Genomic DNA, 21,438 nt, shown 5'->3' on the forward strand with positions numbered 1-21,438 from the left:
GCAATTATTACTAAATACTAAGGAGAATACATTTCAATATCTGTATCTAACATTTGACCAAGATGGTTTTAATGCGTCCCTTAGCTTGAATAAACTTTAAACACATTTCTTCCTGACTATAGGCCTGGATCTTCTTTTTCTTAGAAAACTTTAGAAATATTTCACAGATTAATTCTTAGAAAACTTTAGAAATATTTCACAGATTAATTCTTCCTTCACCCTTTCGAGATCTGAATCTTTTTCCAGCCTCTTGCTAGTTTTACAACCAGGAATATCTTCCTCAAGGACTAAGCAACCATTCTTTGAAATGTAATCCACAAAAAAAAAAAAAAAGAAGAATAAATAATGCCTTTATCTCCCAGTGAGACTACCTTCAATTAACAAACACAGGAGTCTCTCGTGTTACTACAAGTCCAACATGCTCCAGTATATTTTCACTGGTTCACCCAGTGCCTTACGAGACTTGTCTTTTGTTTCTGCAGGCCTGAGTTTAATCTCTGACTCCTATTGCAATAGTCTTGAACAAAATCTTTCTTGCCTACTTAATTTGCCCAATGCAATTTTCCTTTGACACATTACATAAAGAACATAAAATTGAATGAAGCCCAAGACATCTCTTAACAATTTAATAAGCTCAAGAATAAAACTGATATTCATTTTCTAATAATTCATTTGCTTTTTCACTAGAATTCAAACTTTGAATATACAATTTAATTTTACAGAATGCATTCAAGCAAGCTTTGTAAAGAAATAATGATATTATAGTGTTTTCAGACTTTCTGTAAACCTTTTGTAAAATGAGAAGCGATGTGCCATCTCAAGATTAGTGTTTTGATTTAAAAGAAGCTGCATTGCATCACTCAGGTTAGGGAGTATACTGAGTCTATTAGGATGAGAATTTATCTCACTCAGGTTCTGCTAAATTTGCGAGCATCAAGATATAGGTTTTCCACTGCTTTCCTATAAGCAGGTATTAATTTCATCAAGTTTTTCTGCATTGCAGCTGTATATTTTGTTGTAAGACCGAGTCTTGTGCTGTTGCCCAGGCTGGAGTGCATTTGCTTAATCTCAGCTCACTGCAACCTCCACTTCCTAGGTTCAAGCAATTCTCCTACCTCAGCCTCCTGAGTAGCTGGGATTACAGGCGCACACCACCACACCCAGCTAATTTTTATATTTTTAGTAGAGATGTGGTTTCACCATGTTTGTCAGGCTGGTCTTGAACTCCTGACCTCCTTGTGATCTGCCTGCCTTGGCCTCCCACACTGCTGGGATTACAGATGTGAGCCCCAATGGCCGACCTACAGGTATATGTGTACAATGCCAACAATGTGCTAAAAAAGTAAGATAAACCCATGCACAGATTCTCCTAACTGTCCAAACGCTGCATACTATATAAATAACCTCTGAATATTTTGTCTGTGCTAGGAGCACAGTGAGATATGCATGAGGGTAATGCTGTGTGGCTTCGTTCACAGCAAACTTAGTATCAAAATGAGTCTCTCTTAAGACCCTTTTAGAGAAGGTGTCTTAAAGCTTAAAAATCCATAAAGATCCCCAGATATGCTTTGGTTGCCAGAATCAAGATTAAGCAAATAATACTTTAAGTGATGAGAAAAACATGCGTTTGGAGTCTGTATTGGATTGCCTAAACTCTCATTTTGCTTGGTTATGCTTATAGACTTATTTTAAATTTAGATTGTTCAAGTTGTCCATACTAAAACATTAAAAATAAGTTATAATTTTTACTGCTTTAATATATTCATCAAGACCCCATGTTTCCTAGATTTATTTTATGTCCTCTTTTTAATCAAAGGAATGTAGCATATTCTATCATGATACTAATATTGTTTCATCATGTAGTTTGTATTAAAACTATAATGATTCGACAAGATCTCTCCTCGGGGACTGTTAGTTCCCGTTTTCACAGATGTTCCTGCTGTTTGTGAAAACAGATTTGGATACGGTAAGTTGGCAAAGCTGGAGTGGCAATAAAGTGATGATGAGTTCAAAACAGCAATGAAAAGTATGAAAATTGGAAATTAATGCTTTTACATTCAGAAACTTTGTTTCTAATTGAACTGTGTTATTTTCCAGGTGAATATTATTTCCTTGGGTTTTTAGGGAATCTGTGTCTAATGATTATTACTGCTTCTTGAAAATGGCAACTCATTAAGGTGACTATCTTCTTGCAATCTTACCTTATAAGGCATTTCTTCATGGTATGGAGCAGATTGAAAAATAAAGAAATGTCTGTGGTTGGATTTGCTTATATAAAATAATAAAGTGAAAGAGTCACATTGAAATATTTATAAGAAGACACAAAATGGGATATAATAAACATATATTGAAAACATGAAGAATAGAATTTACAAAAATGTAGCAGCATTTGAAGATACAAACAAATAACAGTAGTCAAGCAAATTAATATAAATTAGCAAATCATTAACAAAAATTAAGATTTATGTTATGTTCAGATATATGGTAGAAATAGTTATTAAATACATATTTTTCTATTTGTTATAAAATGATTAAACACAGGATTTGTTTGACATTTGTTATAGCTCTGTGATCTATGAGCTATACATAAACAATAGAGAAAAGTAGTAAGTATAATATGTTTTAAAAATACAAACTACTCACATTTTTCACATTGGCAGTGAGATCATCTACAATATCACATTACCGTTCTTTAGTATATCACAGCATTACATCTTTTTGAAAAAGAATTTCTGAGTACTTTTATTAGAAAATATCACCATGCTTTTTGTATTTCAAGTATAGCATATTCATTGTAAACACACACACAGACACACACACACACACACACACACTCTTACATGCTTTTGACATCAGCTAATAGTTTCTACATAATTGAGAAAAAGTCATATCTAATTCATGTTGTAATTTAAAAGTAGGAAAATTTTGATTCAAAATTTCCATAGTATTGTTTTTCTTCAAAATGTTGTCTAATCATAACATTTTCTTTATGATTTGAAAAATTCTCTGAGCATCAAAATCTACTAAACATACATGTAATTTCAACATAGTTGTCTATTTAAGTGGGACCAGAAACTATACTAGTTTATATTCTTAAAAAATAGTGATACATACATCAACCTCTCTTAAGGAATTCCTCATGTCTATTTAGACTTCCTTACATCCTTAGAGATTCTCAATGAGGCTGCAGTTTCTGCATTGATTTTAGACCTATAAAACTGAAGAAATCCTAGACTGTGTCCAAGGCTACACTAGGTGCTAACTATGCCTGCCATGACCCCTTAAACCTCTCCTTCCATATACTATAAACCACTTGTCTTGCCAGCATATTTGTGAAACTGATTGTGTGCAAGCAATTCAATTAACTCAATATGTTCATAACTATTATTAACTTTTTTTTAAAAGAGCCCTTCTTTCTCAATTTTTACTTTCAACAAACATCCCTGATGCTTTTACACTATTTTCCCATATTCAATCTTAATAAAATATAAGACCCTTGTTTAGAAACTAAAATCTTTAGTAAGTTTTCTAAGTTTACCTTTAGAAGCATATTTTTGACTGTTCTTATAGGTAGCAGTAAAGGATTAGCAAGCCCTCCGCATGAATTTCTAACCAAAATATATGTATATTTTTTTATAACTTAAAAATAACTAAATTGAAAGTAAAAATGATAGTGACTATAAATATGCTGTGTAAACAATTACATTAAAAACAAGAGATCAATGGATTCAACATCATGCCTAGTTGAAAATACACAAAAGAAGTTTTTCAGTTAGTGTTTGATTCCAAGTCCTAAACACTGCATTTCAAATCATCATTTTCTTTGTAATCTGAGCAAATGAATATAGACAAAAGATCAGTCTCAGCCAAATTCAGCTATTAACTAAAGTAATTAGTGGCCTGATTGTGAATGAACAGATGTTTCGAAGCTGTTTGTAACAAAATTTTAAGGTAAATAAGAATTGTTCTACCAGCAATATGATAGATAAGATTTCTTTTAGAGCCGATTGAAATATTGTGAAGCATAATCAATGTAGGAACCACGACGATCTTCACCATCCTAATTCCCCCTCTTGGAAGAAAAGAAAACTCCACTTTAAACATCAAGGCCAAACTGGCAGCTCTGAAATGTACCCAGGCACGTGACTTCTGCTCCACATGTGCAGAAATGCAGGAGGAATTATATCTAAGCTGACAGCTCACACTGACCAAATGCAGTTCAACCAAGAAGAAGAAAATACATTGACATGGTCCATGTATAACTCACGGTTCTGATTCAGGTACTGGTAGCGTAAGAAAGTATCAGATTTTCTTCAGAAACTCTAATAACTGCAGGGTAACTAACGATAACAGCATTTAGTAAGCCTCAGGGAACCTTCCTACACCTGTGTCATTGGGCAGAAGAAAGTATCTAGATTCTGGAAAAGATGTTTTTACCTGCAACAACTCTATGCTTTATGAAGAAAGAAGGTTTGATTTGACATGCAGAACAGCGACAAGGCAAAAGACGTTAGACAACTATTTAAAATAAAAATAATATATCGGGGGATTCACCTAAGGTAGAACATACTATTTTAGACCTATGAGAACACACCTTCATAGCAGTTCCATAAAAGTATCTTGTCATTATTACAGATGTCAGCACATACAAAAAAATGGAATTTTGAAATTCACTTGATAATTTAATATCATATGACTTTCTGGAAAGTTAAAGAAGACAGATTTTGATGGATTTCGGTTCTTGTTTTCAACCTCATACCTTCTTATAGGACATGTTTTGGTTAAAACAATGATAATAAAAATGATTTATTATTTATAAATAATCAAAGGAAAGCACAAAATGCTCCCCTTGCAGGGGGGAAAACACAGTTTTATAAGATACTTGAAACTTTTTGAAGTGTTTCCTCACATTTCTAGTGTTTCAACAATGTTTATTGTCTAATTATGCTTTACAACTAACTTGGGAGGTAGGGTATGTAAACATCGTTATGCTCATTTTATAAATTAGGCAACCGGAAGTGATGTGAATTATTCAAGGTTTATATTCAGTTGATAGCAGAACAGTGTTGTTCAGGTTGCTATGCTTTGGAGTTATAAGAAATAACTCCTTCACTAGGAAGTGAGGAATTATAACAGTCAAATTTTAAAATCAAGACATAATGATTCCAATCACAGGTTAGCATGTAAAAAATCATTTGTGTGTCAGCAAGCCTGAACAACAAATTATTAGTTATTATTGTATATGGTTGCTAGAATATGTACATACCAATAGACTGAGAAATCCCTGGTTATGCTCTCAATATCATTGAGGAGTAAATGTTTTTAATTATAGCTAATACAAAACTATGTTCACACTGATGGCTTGATTTGTAATCATTGTCACATAAAGGATTATGATATAAATTTCACTTAGAGTCTTATAAAAATGTGTTATAGTTAGCAAGAAATAACAGCAATCTCTACTTTACCCAAAAGTATTGTGTCCTCCACAAGACTTTTCATGTGGTAGGACCTAACCTGAGTCTTCCACTTTGTATGTAATCATATGCTCTGAAAGAACACCAAATGTTGTTCTTATTCACTAATGCCATGAGGAATTACTGACTCTGAACCACAGCAAACAATGCCCATGCTTTTTTGGATTACAGATGAAAGCAACACTATTCCTACATTCTAGAAATTTACATTTTCTGATAAGATAGCATATGTACAAAAATAAATATTTATAGCACAATAAAATATGTGTTCTTACAGACATGGGACATTGTTTACATAGAACAGTAAAAGCGAGTATGTATAGCCACTTAGGAACTACTTCCCAGAAGTAAAGATCCCCGTCTCTGAATTTTAAAAGTAACAAGAATTTTTCCAGGCAGCAGAGAGACAATGTGAGCAAAGAAAATACATAAAGACATAAAATAGGCCAGGCATGGTGCCTCATGCCTGTAATCCCCAGCACTGTGGGAGGCCAAGGCAGGTAGATCACCTGAGGTTGGGAGGTCAAGACCAGCGTGACTAACTTACTAACATAGAGAAACCCCATATTTACTAAAAATACAAAATTAGCCAGGCATGGTGGTACATGCCTGTAATCCCAGCTACTCGGGGACTGAGGCAGGAGAATTGCTTGAACCCTGGAGGTGGAGGCTGTGGTGAGCCAAGATTGCACCATTGCACTCCAGCCGGGGTAACAAAAGCGAAACTCCATCTCAAAAAAATAAAATAAAAAGACATAAAATATAACTTTTTTTTTCCAGAAAATAGAAATAGCTGTATGTTAGTCGTGCACAGAACATAAGCCAAAAGTAGAGAGGCTAGAGGAATAAGCAGGAGTTACCAGTTTTGAAAAGAAAAGACTTTGCTAATTTAAAGCATTTGTACATTTTTGCAGATTTAAAAATTTTTTAAAGATTAATTTTAATTTTAATTATTAGAAAAATTGAAATGATCCGAACTGAATTTTACCAAATTACATGTATCAGTGAGGAAACAGAGATGCCAGGAAGTTTAAGTAATTCGCCTGTAACCTGATATTGGAATGTAAACCTACATGTTGCTATCATATGCCCCTTCCCTATTTGATATATTAAGAAAAGGATATGTTGAGGGCATAAATTAAGACTGGCAAGAGGAATGGATACAGAATTGTGAGATTTGTCTGGGATAAAGTAAATACAGTAGATGCAGAGGGAAATATTTAGTGTGAAACTGATGCCATGAATAAACAGAAGGTATTTAATCGAGGTGAATTATGTAAGATAATGACCAGTTATGTAGGTAGAGATGCAAAATAAGCATTTAAATAACTGAAAGGTGAAACAGATGTATATGTTGACAATGTTAGGCATAGTATAATAAACCCAGAAGTCATAAAGCTTGAGACCAAACAAGCTATTAAAAAATTGGATAATGAAAGAAAAGAAAGGGAGTAGGGATGGACTCTATTAGTTTGCTAGGGCCGCTCTACTACAAACAGAATGGCTTAAACAACAGAAATTTATTATCACACAGTTCTTGACTGGTGTTTCATCAAGCAGCTAGGCACTATAGCTTGGCCAAGTTAGGCCACAAAGTTAATTCTCACAACTGAGAACAACAAAATTAAAGGAATAGGCAGAAGATGATTTGGTTTAAAAAAAAGCTGAGAAGTATGAATTATAATTATAAAAGGTAATGAGAGAGTCACAGGGTGGAAGCCCCAGGAATTAAAATATAACAGTATTGGCCAGCTATAACAGTATAGAGAGAAATTCTAATTTTTTAAAGAAGAAATTCTGGATTTTTAAAATAAATATTCATTATCTAAAGAAAGTATTGTTCTGGAAATTCCAAATAATGGCATAAGATCTAGATAGAAATATTTAAGAGAAAATTTTGTTTCTTGCAGAATAACTAAGCAGATAACCTGAACAAATCTGGCAAAACAATGAAAAATGTCAAAACATATTAAAATAAGCCATACCAAAACTTTTGCTGAACTAAGAAAAAAAATTGAAGAATTCAGAGGCCTTAAAACAAAGTAAAATAAGTTCAAATAAAGAAGACTGTCCTGAGGTGGGCTTTTGCCCTTGGGGTTCTTACACACTCTAATTACTAATGAACTTCTTATTAATGATGGCACAGGACAGAGAGACAACGCTGAGTAAAATCTGACAGGTGATTTCATGCAAAGCGGTGCTTCCAAAAGATGAACTAGAAACAAACTAAACATATAATGATATGGTTTGGCTTTGTGCCCTCACCCAAATCTCATTTTGTAGCTCCCATAATTCCCCTATGTTGTGGGAGGCGACCCAGTGGGAGATGACTGAATCATGGGTGCAGGTCTCTCCTATGCTGTTCTCATGACAGTGAATGGGTCTTACAAGATCTGATCACTTTAAAAATGGAAGTTTATGGGCACACGCTCTCTCTTCTCCCACTGCCATCTATGTAAAATGTGAATTGCTTCTCCTTGCCTTCTGCCATGATTATGAGGCATCCCCAGGCCAATAAACCCCTTTCTTTTGTAAATTGCCCAGTCTTGGATATATATTTATCAGCAGCATGAAAACAGACTAAAACATATAGGAAAAAGATAATAACTACTTTGACCCTGGCTCTGGGGAAAAAGAAACAAGGAAAAAAAATTGTCTATTGAAATCTGAATGCATAATCTGAATTTCTAAGGCAACTTTGTATTTGGCCTATTATGTAGTCTGATATTCCTTAAGGTAAAAGAGGGATCTGAGATTTTGAATGGCCTCAAGTGTTTGGCGATTCAAATACAAGCCTGTTTTGGAGAAACTTTTTAAACCCAGTCATCAAAGAATTACCACAAATGAAATTCCAAGAGATTTACGACCCCCTAAAATAATGGTAAAATACATAGGAATAGAATGCAGAATGAACAAGAGCCAGCAGTAACTGCAGAAAAGAAAAACAAACCAACAAAGACCTTAAATATTGAAATGATCACAAAATAGAAAATAATTATATTTAATTCATTAAAAATGTACCAAAAAACCCCTATTAAAAAAAAATTTAAAAATAAGAAATTCTAAAAGCAACCAAGAACAAAGGAAGATCTCCCCCAACCAAACGCCAATTTAACCAATATTTTTCTTAACAGCAACCATGGAATCCAGACGATTATTCATTAGTATCATCAATGAGCTGAGACGAAAAACTGCCAGTCACAAATTATTTTTCCATTATGAATATCTTTTCAAAAATGACCAAATGTGCATTTTTAAAGATATAATAACTGAGAGATGTTTATGTCAACATAACTTTATTGGAAGGATTGTTAATTAGTGTACTTCAGGGAGGAAATAATATAATTTCATAATATACAGAATGAGGTAGCAACTACAGATTTTTCTAACTACATGTAAATTCAAGCAAATATTGATTGTTTAATATTGACTGTATAATATCAAATTTTGGCATAAAAACAGACAAGATAAATCTATAATACAGGACAAGAAGAGTATATAAATCAGGTACAGGGAGATATAAATTAAGGTGTTTTGGTATCTTTATATTGTTTGAAATTTAAAGTGAAAACTTTGCACTTTACTAAGTTATGTATGTTAAAATATTCAGAAAAGTAATAAAATGCCATAGAATATATATGTAGCAAAAACACAACAAACATGTTAATTAATTTGAAGGAGTCACTATATAAGAAAGCAAAAAAAAAAAAAAACCTTCATTTTAAGAAATGTGGATTTGAAGAGACATATAGTTAAGGTGCCAGAGGGGTTTTCTTTTTTCTTTTCTTTTCTTTTTTTTTTTTTTTAATGGAAGACAGTATACTTAGAAATATAGGATGTAGGAAATGAAATTACCTTTCTATCAAGACTCATTCAAAAGTTATTCCACAAGTGTTCAATGCATCCTAAGCATGTGGTTAGAATTACTAGACACCTTGCTAGACACTAGATACAACACTGATTGAATGACAGTCCTTGTCCTAAAGGTATTTACAATGGGAGCATCTCATTAAGGACTTGGCCTTTTTAAAGAGTTTGGACAGTATTCTAGCAACAGGTAGGTATCAGAGAGTTTTAAACAAGGAGATGACATAATCAAATTTGTATTGTAGGAATTCTTTCTGAATTCAGGATAGAGAATATATAGTAGATTTCCAAGACTTGGGAAGCTTGGTGCCCAAGAAAGAAATGCTGCTTACCTGAACAAGGTCTTATGGAAAAAAATGGATAGATTTAAATTTGAATATATGATAATTAATATTTTTATTACCAATAAGAAAACTGCAATATTCCACTGAATGGCATTACATAAGCAAGTTCCTGCATTTATAATGGAATTCATCATCTTATATATAATTATGACTTTATATAAGTTTAGAACACAAGCTCAGAAATAAAATGTTCTTGTAAGCTTTAAATTTAGTAAGTTCAAAGAGGATCACCATGAGGGTGCAAGTGAATTCCCCAAATATTTTTCTAATGGCATCCTGCCCAATGAATGATGCAACTTATAAAATAATAATTAAAGAGGAACTTGCGGGAAATCATGTTCTATGAATAGACAAATTTTTTTTAAGTTTGAGTTCACTTTTGACTTTTAACTTTGGAATAATGATGGGAAAAGTTAAAAGTTTCAAGTATTCAGAGTGTTACAAGTTTTCTGCTTTAGAACATCTTTTTGAAATGCTTTATCTGAAGCTGCAGTTAATGATGTCCTCAGCTCTGCAAATTAAGCCGATACTCTGACATCAATGAAAAGAGGCACTGAGAGAGAGGAAAATGTGCTGATATTGAATCTCAAGGACTATAAACCTTCTTTTTTACCTCAATGTTTCATCTCCAGAGTTTCATATTTTGAAGGGTCTGCCCAAAATTTAAAAGGATAGATCAAGAGGATACTGCCTGTGTGACTCAAGAGTGTGGTAGCCAAGCTTCCTTGACTCTCATCACAGAAATTCCCTGAAGCTGGGAAGCCAGTCTCTCCTTTTTCATGAAGTTAGTTTTGCCAAAAGATATAGTTGAAAGCACATGAGGAAACTAATATGAATAATGAAATTATTAATTATGCACTCATAATTAGAGAAAAATTATCAAACAAAATAATCAAGGAAGAGAGCAAAAGATTTGACATTTGTCTAAATTAATGCTGGCTTGTAGAGCTAAACTCATTGGTATTCATTTGTAACATTCCTGGAAGAAGCTAAACAATCAGAGCTGTGTTTAGGGAAACTAAATTCTACTATCTGTGTTCATTTAAACACTTTCCCAAATTCTTCTTTTTTGTTAAACACATTTTTAAAAAGAAAAAAATATATCTTTTTCAGCTGTTTGTCAGTTCATTATCCATTTTTCTAAATATAATTTTATTTTTTCTGGCTTGTCAGATAAAAGTTAAGACTCTCAGTGCTTTAGAAGCTGTCCACAGATAGGCTTTTACAAGTTACCGTTGGACAAATAGAAAAAGCCATCACAACCTGATTAATTCTAAAATCATGGTTAAATTTAAGTTTGATAAAGAGAGCCTCATTATTCTACTTTGGAAGAAAAATTATAAAATTATCAGAGATTTAGTTGAAAAACAGAATTTCTAAGTTACAGTTTTGATCTGTCAAGAATAAGTACAGTTTCTACCTTCAACATCTGCACAGACTTCTCCATCTAGTGCAGCTTTACATGTAGAATGCTATCACTTATGAAACATAAGAATTGTTACAGATCATCTGGATGCAGTGGCTCTCGCCTGTAATCCCGGCACTTTGTGAGGCTGGAAGGCTGAGGTGGGTGGATCACCGCAGGTCAGGAGTTTGAGACCAGCCTGGCCAACATGGTGAAATCCCATCTTTACTAAAACAAAAATTAGACAGACATGGTGGGGCGTACCTGGAGTCTCAGCTACATGGGAGGCTGAGGCAGAGAATAGCTTGAACCCAGGAAGTAGAGGTTGCAGTGAGCCAAGATCCCGCCTGGACAACAAAAGTGAAACTCTCAAAAAAATTAAAAAAAAAAAAGTAACAGATTATATAATAAACTAGTTTTCTTCTTTACTATACTTTCTTTTTTTTTTTTTTTTTTTTTGAGACGGAGTTTCGCTCTTGTCACCCAGGCTGGAGTGCAATGGCGCGATCTCGGCTCACTGCAACCTCCGCCTCCTGGATTCAGGCAATTCTCCTGACTCAGCCTCCCGAGTAGCTGGGATTACAGGCGCGTGCCACCATGCCCAGCTAATTTTTTGTATTTTTAGTAGAGACGGGGTTTCACCATGTTGACCAGGATGGTCTCGATCTCTTGACCTCGTGATCCACCCGCCTCGGCCTCCCAAAGTTCTTTACTATACTTTCTAATGATAACAGGAGAAAAATGCTTTTCCATTTTACTTCGCTTATGTTGAAATCCCACTTAATAAAACCTCATAATCTCCAAAGTGAACATTTGCTGAATAGATTTTACCAAACAGGTCATTATTATGTGTTTCATTATTTCCCACTCTCAACACATCAGATGCTAATTTTTTGAAGGTTTCAGTTATGCTTTATGCTATTAATTATTATACATTATGGAGTACTAGAAATGTGCAAAGCACATTTCTGAAACATTGTGAGAACCCCAAAAGGGGAACTATATTAAAGGCAAAAAGTTAAAAAAAATTCAAATGAGGGTGTATGATTAGGCTGGAGTTATATTATTTTCAGCCACTAATTAAAAAAAAGAAGACTTCTGGGGAAGTAATGTTTGAGCACATGATTTGAAGCTAAGCTAGAAAAATCAAATAAAATGGAAAACCAAGTAACCTGAAGACAAACTATGAAGAAGAGAGGGGCATACAAAGAAAAGGTAGTAATATGAGTAAAGGTAGAGTCAGAGGTATGTAGGTCATAGGAGGGACATAGTTGTAGGGGAAGAGTAAGAAATATAATTTGAAGAGTAGATTTGTTATCATTTTGCAGGGAAACGAATGCTAATCTGTGAAGTTTAGATTTTTCCTACAGTCACAGAGTAAATCTCGAAGAGTTTTAAACAGAAATGTGACAGGACCAAATATATGTTAGAAAAAGAGAAAACTAGGTACAGTGTCTTGGAAGTTTAACAGATGGGAAAAGAAAATTGGCAATATTGCCTTCAGTGAAAGTGATTCTGAAATTTGAAATTGTATCTGACAGGTAGAGATCTTGTATCCCTGCTTGTATCTCTTCTTTTGAGAAGTGTCTGTTCACATCCTTTGACGAATTTTTAATGGGGTTGTTTTTTGCCTGTTTATTTGATGAAGTTGCTTACAGATTCTTGATAGTAGTCCTTTGTTGGATACATATTTACCCATTCTCTAGGTTGTCTTTTTACTCTGTTGATGGTTTCTTTTGCTGTGCAGAAGTGCTTTAATTGGGTCCTACTTATTTGTTGTTGTTGTTGTTGTTGAAATTGCCTCTGAGGACTTAGTCATAAATTCTGTGTTGAGACTGATATCCAGAAAGGTATTTCCTAGGTTTTCTTTGAGAAGTTTTATAGTTTGATGTCTTGCATTTAAGTTTTAATCAATCTTGATGTATTTCTTTTTTAAATACTGCCTCACTCTGTCACCCAAGCTGGAGTGCAGCAGCATGATCATAGCTGACTGCAGCCTCAACCTCCTGGGCTCAAATGATCCTCCCACCTCAACCTCCAGAGTAGCTGAGACTATAGGTATACAACACCACACCTGGCTAATTTTTAGATTACTGGTAGAGATGGAATTTTATCATGATGCTTAGGCTGGTGTGAAACTCCTGGTCTCAAGTGACCCTCCTGTCCAGGCCTAGGATTATAAGTGTGAACCATCATGACCAGACAAGTTAATTTTTGTATATGGTAATAGGTTGGGGTGTAGTTTCATTCTTCTGCATATGGTTAGCCTATTTTCCTAGCACCTTTTTTTAAAGATAGGGAATCCATTTCCCATTGCTTATTTTTGTCAATATTATCAAAGATTTGTTGCTTATAGATGTGTGTGTGTGTGTGTGTGTGTGTGTGTGTGTGAGAGAGAGAGAGAGAGAGAGAGAGAGAGAGAGAAAGATTTCTGGGTTCTCTATTAATATAGTTAGGATTTGTGACCCCACCTAAATATCATCTTGAATTGTAACCTTCATAATCCCCACATTTCAAACACAGTGTCCCCAGCTTCATCAGAGTCCTATTACACATTCTCGTTTCAAATTACAGGGTCCCATTCTTTTCCAATCAATGCCCTTTCAAGGGAGAGACCAGGTGGAGGTAATAGGATCATAAAGGTATTTCCCAATGTTGTTTTCATAAAAGTAAATAAGTTCTAACTAAGTTCTCATGAGATTTAATAGTTTTATAAGGGGCTCTTTACCCTTTGCTTTGCATTTCTTTCTGCTACTTTGTGAAGAAGGTGCCTCTTTGATGCCTTGCTGCCCCTTTGCCTTTCACCATGATTATAAGTTTCCTGAGGCCTCTATATCCATGCAGAACTGTAAGTCAATTAAGCCTCTTTCCTTCATAAATTATGCAGACTTGGGAAGTTGTTTTTCACACTACAAAAACAGACTAATAGAGCAAATTGGTACCATAGAGCGTGGGATGCTGCTACTAAGATAAAATATGGAATGACTTTGGAACTGGGTAACAGGAGGAAGTTGGAACAGTTTGGAGGTCTCAGAAGACAGGAAAATATGGGTAAGTTTGGAACTTCCTAGAAGCTTGTTGAATGACTTTGACCAAAATGCTGATAGTAATATGGACACTGAAGTCCAAGCTGAGGTAGTCTCAGATGGAGATGACAAACTTTTTAGGAACTGGAATAATGGTTATTCTTGCTATGTTTTAGCAAAGAGACATGTGGCATTGTGACCTTGCCCTAGAAATATGTGAAACTTTGAACTTGAGAGAGATGATTTAGGATATCTCACAGAAAAATTTTCTAAGCAGCCAAGCATTCAAGAGATGCCTTGGGTGCTGTTAAAAGCATTCTGTTTAATACTTTCACAAAGAGATAGTCTGGAATTTGAACTTATGTTTAAAAGGGAAGTACAGCATAAAAGTTTGGAAAATTTGCAGCCTGACAATACAATAGATAAAGAAAAATTTATTTTCAAAGGAGAGTTTCAAGCCAGCTGAAGAAATTTTCATAAATAACAAGGAACCAAATGTTAATCACTAAGACAATGGGGAATATATCTCCAAGGAATCTCAGAGATCTTAATGTCAGCCCCTTTCATCACAGGCCCAGAGGCTGAGGAGGAAAAAATGGTTTCATTTTTTCCAGGGCCTTGCTGTTGTGTGCAGTCTGGTATGCAATGACTTGGTGCCCTGCATACCAGCTGTGGCTAAAAGAGGCCAACATACACCTCAGACCATTGTTTCAGAGGGTGTAAGCCTTGGTGACTTACAAGTGATGTTGGGACAATGGGTGCACAGAAGTCAAGAACTGAAGACTGGAAATCCCCACCTAGATTTCACAACTGACTCCTGAATGTCGACTGGATAAACAATGAAATAAATGCAGAAATAAAGACTTTATTCAAAATCAATGAGAATGAAGACACAGCATATCAGAATCTGTGGGATACATTTAAAGCAGTGTCTAGAGGAAATTTATAGTAATAAGTGCCCACCAGAGGAGTGAGAAAAGATCTAAAATTAACACTCTATCATCAAAATAGAAATAGCTAGAGGAGAAACATTAAAAAACTCAAAAGCTAGCAGAAGACAAGAAATAACTAAGATCAGAGAAGAACTGAAGGAAATAGAGACAAAAAAAAAACCCTTCAAAAAATCAATAAATCCAGGAGCTGGTTTTTTGAAAAGATCAACAAAATAGACTGCTTGCCAGATTAATAAAAAAAAAAGGAAGAAGAATCAAATAGATGCAATAAAAATAATAAAGAGGATATTACCACCAACTCCACAGAAATGCAAACTACCATCATAGATTACTATAAATAACTCTCTGCACATAAGCCAGTAAGCCAGGAAGAAATGGATAAATTCCTGGAAACTTGCACCCTCCCAAGCCTAAACCAGGAAGAAGTTGAAATCTTGAACAGACCAATAACAAGGGCTGAAGTTGAGGCAGCAATTAATAGCCTATAAACCAAAAAATGTCCAGGTCCAGACAGGTTCACAGCTGAATTCTATCAGACATACAAAGAGGAGCTAGTTTCATTTATTCTGAATCTATCCCAAGCAATACAAAAAGAGGGAGTTCTTTTCAAATCATTTTGTGACACAAACATCATCCTGATACCAAAACCCAGCAGAGACTTAACAAGAAAAGAAAACTTCAGGCCAATATCCATGATGACCATAGATGCAAAAATATTCGATAAAATACTGGCAAACCGATTGCAACAGCATATCAAAAAGCTTATCCATCACCATCAAGTAGGATTCATTCTGGGGATGCAAGGCTGGTTCAACATATGCAAGTCTATAAACATAATCAACCAAATAAACAGAACCAAAGACAAAAACCACGAGTATCTCAATAGATGCAGAGAAGGCCTTCAACAAAATTCAACAGTTCTTTAGGCTAAAAACTCTCAAAAAACTATGTATTGAAGGAACATATCTCAAAATAATAAAAGCTATTTACCACAAACCTACAGCCAAAATCATACTGAATGGGCAAAAAATGGAAGCATTACCTTTGAAATCCGGCACTAGAGAAGGATGCTCTCTCACCACTACTATTCAACACAGTATTGGAAGTTTTAGCCAGAGGAATTAGGCAAAAAAATAATGATAATAAAATAAAGCATATTCAGTTAGGAAAAGAGGAATTCAATTGTCTCTATTTGCAGACAACATAATTGTATATTTAGAAGACCCTATCATCTCAGTGCAAAATCTCATTAAACTGATAAGCAACTTCAGCAAAGTCTCAGGATACAAAAATCACTGTGCAGAAATCGCAAGAATTTATATACACCAATAACAGACTAACAGAGAGCCAACTCATGGGTGAACGTCCATTCACAATTGCTACAAAGAGAATTAAATATCTAGGAATATAAACAACAGAGGATGCAAGGGACCTCTTCAAGGAGAACTACAAACCACTGCTCAAGGAAATAAGAGAGGACACAAACAGATGGAGAAACATTCCATGCTCATGGTTAGGAAGAATCAATACTCTGAAAATGGCCACACTGCCCAAAGTAATTTATAGATTCAAGGCTATCCCCATCAAGCTACCAATGACTTTCTTCACAGAACTGGAAAAAACCATCTTAAACTTTATATGGAACCAAAAGAGAACCCGCATAGCCAAGACAATCCTAAGCAAAAAGAACAATGCCATGGCATCACACTACCTCATTTCAAACAATACTGCAAAGCTACAGTAACCAAAACAGCATGGTACTGGTACCAAAACAGAGATATAGACCAATGGAACAGAACAGAGGCCTTGGAGGCAATGCCACACATCTACAACCCTCTGATTGTTGGCAAACCTCACAAAAACAAGCAATGAGAAAAGGACTCCCTGTTTAATAAATGGTGTTGGGAAAACTGGCTAGCAGTGTGCAGAAAGCAGAAACTGGACCTCTTCCTGACACCTTACACTAAAATTAATGCCAGATGTATTAACAACTTAAACATAAAACCTAACACCATAAAAACCCTAGAAGAAAACCTAGGCAAAATCATTCAGGACATAAGCATTGCAAGGACTTCATGACTCAAACACCAAAAGAATCTGCAAAAAAAGTCAAAATAGACAAATGGGACCTAATTAAACTCTACAGCTTCTGCACAGCAAAAGAGACAATCATTAGAGTGAAATGGCAACCAAAAGAATGAAAAAATTTTTTTGCAATCTACACATCTGACAAAGGGTTAATATTCTGAATTTACAAAGAACTAAAACTGATTTACAAGAAAAAAAGAAACAAACCCATCCATTAGTAGGCACAGGATATGAACAGACACTTTTCAAAAGAAGACATATATGAGGCCAACAAACACATGAAAAATGTTCATTGTGACTGATTGTTAGAGAAATGCAAATCAAAACCACATTGAGATACCATCTCACTCAAGTTAGAATGGTGATCATTAAAACATCTGGAGACAACAGATGCTGAAGAGGATGTGGAGAAATAGGAACACTTTTACACTCTTGCTGGGAGTGTAAACTAGTTCAACCATTGTGGAAGACAGTGTGGTGCTTTCTCAAGGACCTAGAAATAGAAATTCCATTTGACACAGCTATCCCATTACTGGGTATATAGCCAAAGATTTATAAATCATTCTATTATAAAGACACATGCATACTTGTGTTCATAGAGGCACTGTTTACAATAGCAAAGACCTGGAACTGTCCAAAATGCCCATCAACAATAGAATGGACAAGGAAAATGTGTCATATATACACCATGGAATCCTATACAGCCATAAAAAAGGATGAGTTTTTTGTAGGGACATGGATGAATCTGGAAACCATCATTCTCAGGAAACTGACACAAGAACAGAAAATCAAACACCACATGTTCTCACTCATAGGTGGGTGTTGAACAATGCCTTATGATATATATTTGTGAGGGCAGCACCTGCACCTTTGAAGGGCTCTGCAATTGTTGTTCTCTGTATGTCAGATCTAACAGTGGCAACCCCAGTAATTCAACTACAAAATTTAAATACAATGGAAGTAATTGGATCAAGAGGTGGCAGTGGCGAAGTGGACATAATCAACCATCAAAGGGAAGGTGGGCATAGCTACCATAATTTATGGCAGAAGTAAAGCAGAAATCAGAACAATCTGACTCGTGTAGAGCTCTGGCATTGGCTAACAAAACACAGTGTTACTAGAAGTGAAAGTGATAGGAAGCCTACTTTATTTCTAATTAATTTATATAAGCAGAAATCTTATAGGCCCAATGAACAAAATACTAATTTGAAATATAAAAACAGAATCATGGCTCTTCAGTCAATTTCCAGACATGAGCCAGTTTATAGATCCAGAATCCCTTGAATATAGGAAGGCTGGATCCCCTTGAGGAAGGACCTCACTACACTACCGACAATGCATGCTGTTAATCTTTCTCTCATCCTTCCCCAAGGACACCTCTGACCTTTTACCCAGGTAACGGTGCATTGGAGAAAGGAAATAATCAGACATTTCAGGAACAACTGGACACTAGCTCTGAGCTGACATTTATTCCAGAGGACACAAAATATCATTGTGGTTCTCCAGTTATAGTAGCAGCTTATAGAGGTCAGGTAATTAATGGTATTTTAATTCAGGTCTTACTTACAGTGGGTCCTCAAACTCATCCTGTGGTCATTTCCCCAGTGCCAGAATGCATAATTGGCATTGACATACTTAGCAACTGGCAGAACCCTCACATTTGGCTTCCAGACTGGTAGAGTGTGGGCAACTACAGTGAAGAAATCCAAAAGGAAGCCATTAGTGTTGCCCCCACCTAGAAAAATAGTAAATAAAAAATAATATTGCATCCCTGGAGAGAATCCAGAAACTAGTGTCACCATCAAAGACTTAAAAGACACTGGAGTAGTGATTCCCACCACATCCCCATTCAACTCTCCCATTTGACCTGTGCAGAAGAAAGATGGATCTTGGAAAATGACAATGAATTACTGTAAGCTTAACCAAATAGTGACCCCAATTGCAGCTGCTGTACCAGATGGGGTTTCATTGCATGAGCAAATTAACGCATCTCATGGTACCTGGTATTCAGCCACTGATTTGGCAAATGCCTTTTTCTCCTGTCCTATCTATAAAGCTCACCAGAAGTAATTTGCCTTCAGTTAGCAAGTCCAGCAATATAGCTTTACTGTCCTACCTCAGGGGTATATCATCTCTCTGGCTTTGTGTCACAGTCATATTCAGAGAGATGTTGATTGCTTTTTGTTTACACAAGATATCAAACTGGTTCACTACATTGATGGCATATGCTGATTAGATTCAGTGAGTAAGTAGTAGCAAGCAGCCTGGACTTGATGGTGAAATATTTGTGTGCCAGAGGATAGAAAACAAATCTGACTAAAATTTAGGGACCCTCTACCTCAGTAAAACTTCTAGGAGTTCAGTGGTGTGGGGCATGTTGAGATATTCCTTCTAAGCTGAAGTGTAAGTTGCTGCATTTGCCTCCTCTTACAACCAAGAAAGACATACAATGTGTAGTGGGCCTATTTAGATTTGGGAGGCAACGTGTTTTGCATTTGGGTGTGTTACTCTGGCCCATTTATTGAGTGACTTGAAAGACTGCCAGTTTTGAGTGGGGTCCAGAACAGGAGAAGGCTCTGCAACAGGTCTAGGCTGCTGTGCAAACTTTTCTGCTACTTGAGCAATATGACCCAGCAGATCCAATGACGCTTGAGGTGTCAGTGGCAGATAGGAATGCTGTTTGGAGCCTTGGCAGGCTTCCATAGTTGAATCACAGTGGAGGCCTCTAGTATTTTGGAGCAAGGCCCTGCCATCTTCTGCAGATAACTACTCTCCCTTTGAGAGACAGCTCTTTGCCTGTTACTAGGCTTTGGTGGAAACTGAATGTTTGACAATGGATCATCAAGTCACCATGTGACCTGAACTGCCTATCATGAACTGGGTGCTTTCTGACCCATCTAGTCATAAAGTGGGTCATACACAGCAGCATTCCATCATCAAATGGAAGTGGTATATATGTGATCAAGCTCGAGCAGGTCCTGAGGGTACAAGTAAGTTACATGAGGAAGTGGCTCAGATGGCCATGATCTCCACTTCTGCCACCCTGCATTCTCTCCCCCTAGCCTGCACCAATGGCCTCATGGGGCTTTCCCTAAGATCAGCTGACAGAGAAAGAGAAGATTAGAACCTGGCTCACAGGTGGTTCTGTGCAATATGTGGTTACCAACTGAAAGTGGACAGCTGCAGCACTAGAGCCCCTTTTTAGGACATCCCAGAAAGACAGAGGTGAAGGGAAATCTTCTCTATGGGCAGACCTTTAAGCAGTGAATCTGATTGTGCACTTTGCATGGAAGGAGAAATGGCTAGATATGTCATGATATACTGTTCCATGGGCTGTAGCCAATGGTGTGGCTGGATGATCAGGGATCTGGAAGAAGCATGATTAGAAAATTGGTGACAAATAAATTTAGGGAAGAGGTATGTAGATGGATCTCTCTCAGTGGTCAAAACTTGTGAAAATATTTGTATCCCATGTGAATGCTCACCAACAGGTGACCTCAGCAGAGGAGGATTTTAATTATCAACTGAATAGAATGACCCATTCTATGGATGCCACTGAGCCTCTTTCCCCAGCCACCCCTATTATCACCCAACAGGCCCATGAATAAAGTGGCCATGGTTGCAGGGATGGAAGTTATGCATGGGCTCAGCAATGTGGACTTTCAGTCACCAAGGCTGACCTGGCTATGGCCATTGCTGAGTGCCGAATTTGCCAGCAGCAGATACCAACACTGAACCCTTGATATGGCACAATTCCTTGGGGTGATCAGCCAGCTTCTTGATGGCAGGCTGATTATATTAGAACTCTTCCATCATGGAAAGGGAAGAAGTTTGTCCTCACTGGAATAGATACTTACTCCAGATATGTGTTTGCCTATCCTGCATGCAATGCTTCTGCCAAAACTACCATCTGTGGACTCATGGAATGCTTTATCCACTGTCAAGGTACTCCACACAGCATTGCTTCTGACCAAGGAACTCATTTTACAGTTAAAAAAGTGTGGCAGTGGGCTCATGCTCATGGAGTTCATTGGTCTTACCATGTTTACCATCATCCTGAAACAGCAGGGTTGATAGAAAGGTGAAATGGCTTTTTGAAGTCACAATTACAATGCCAACTCGGTGACAATACTTTGCAGGGCTGGGATAACGTTCTCTAAAAGGCTGTGTATGCTCTGAATTAGCATCAAATATATAGTACTATCTCTACTATAGCCAGGATTCATGGATCCAGGAGTCAAGGGGTCGAGGTGGAAGTGGCACCATTGACCATCATCC

Source organism: Callithrix jacchus, chromosome 14 (genome assembly GCF_049354715.1).
Source record: "Callithrix jacchus isolate 240 chromosome 14, calJac240_pri, whole genome shotgun sequence".
Taxonomy (NCBI): Eukaryota; Metazoa; Chordata; class Mammalia; order Primates; family Cebidae; genus Callithrix; species Callithrix jacchus.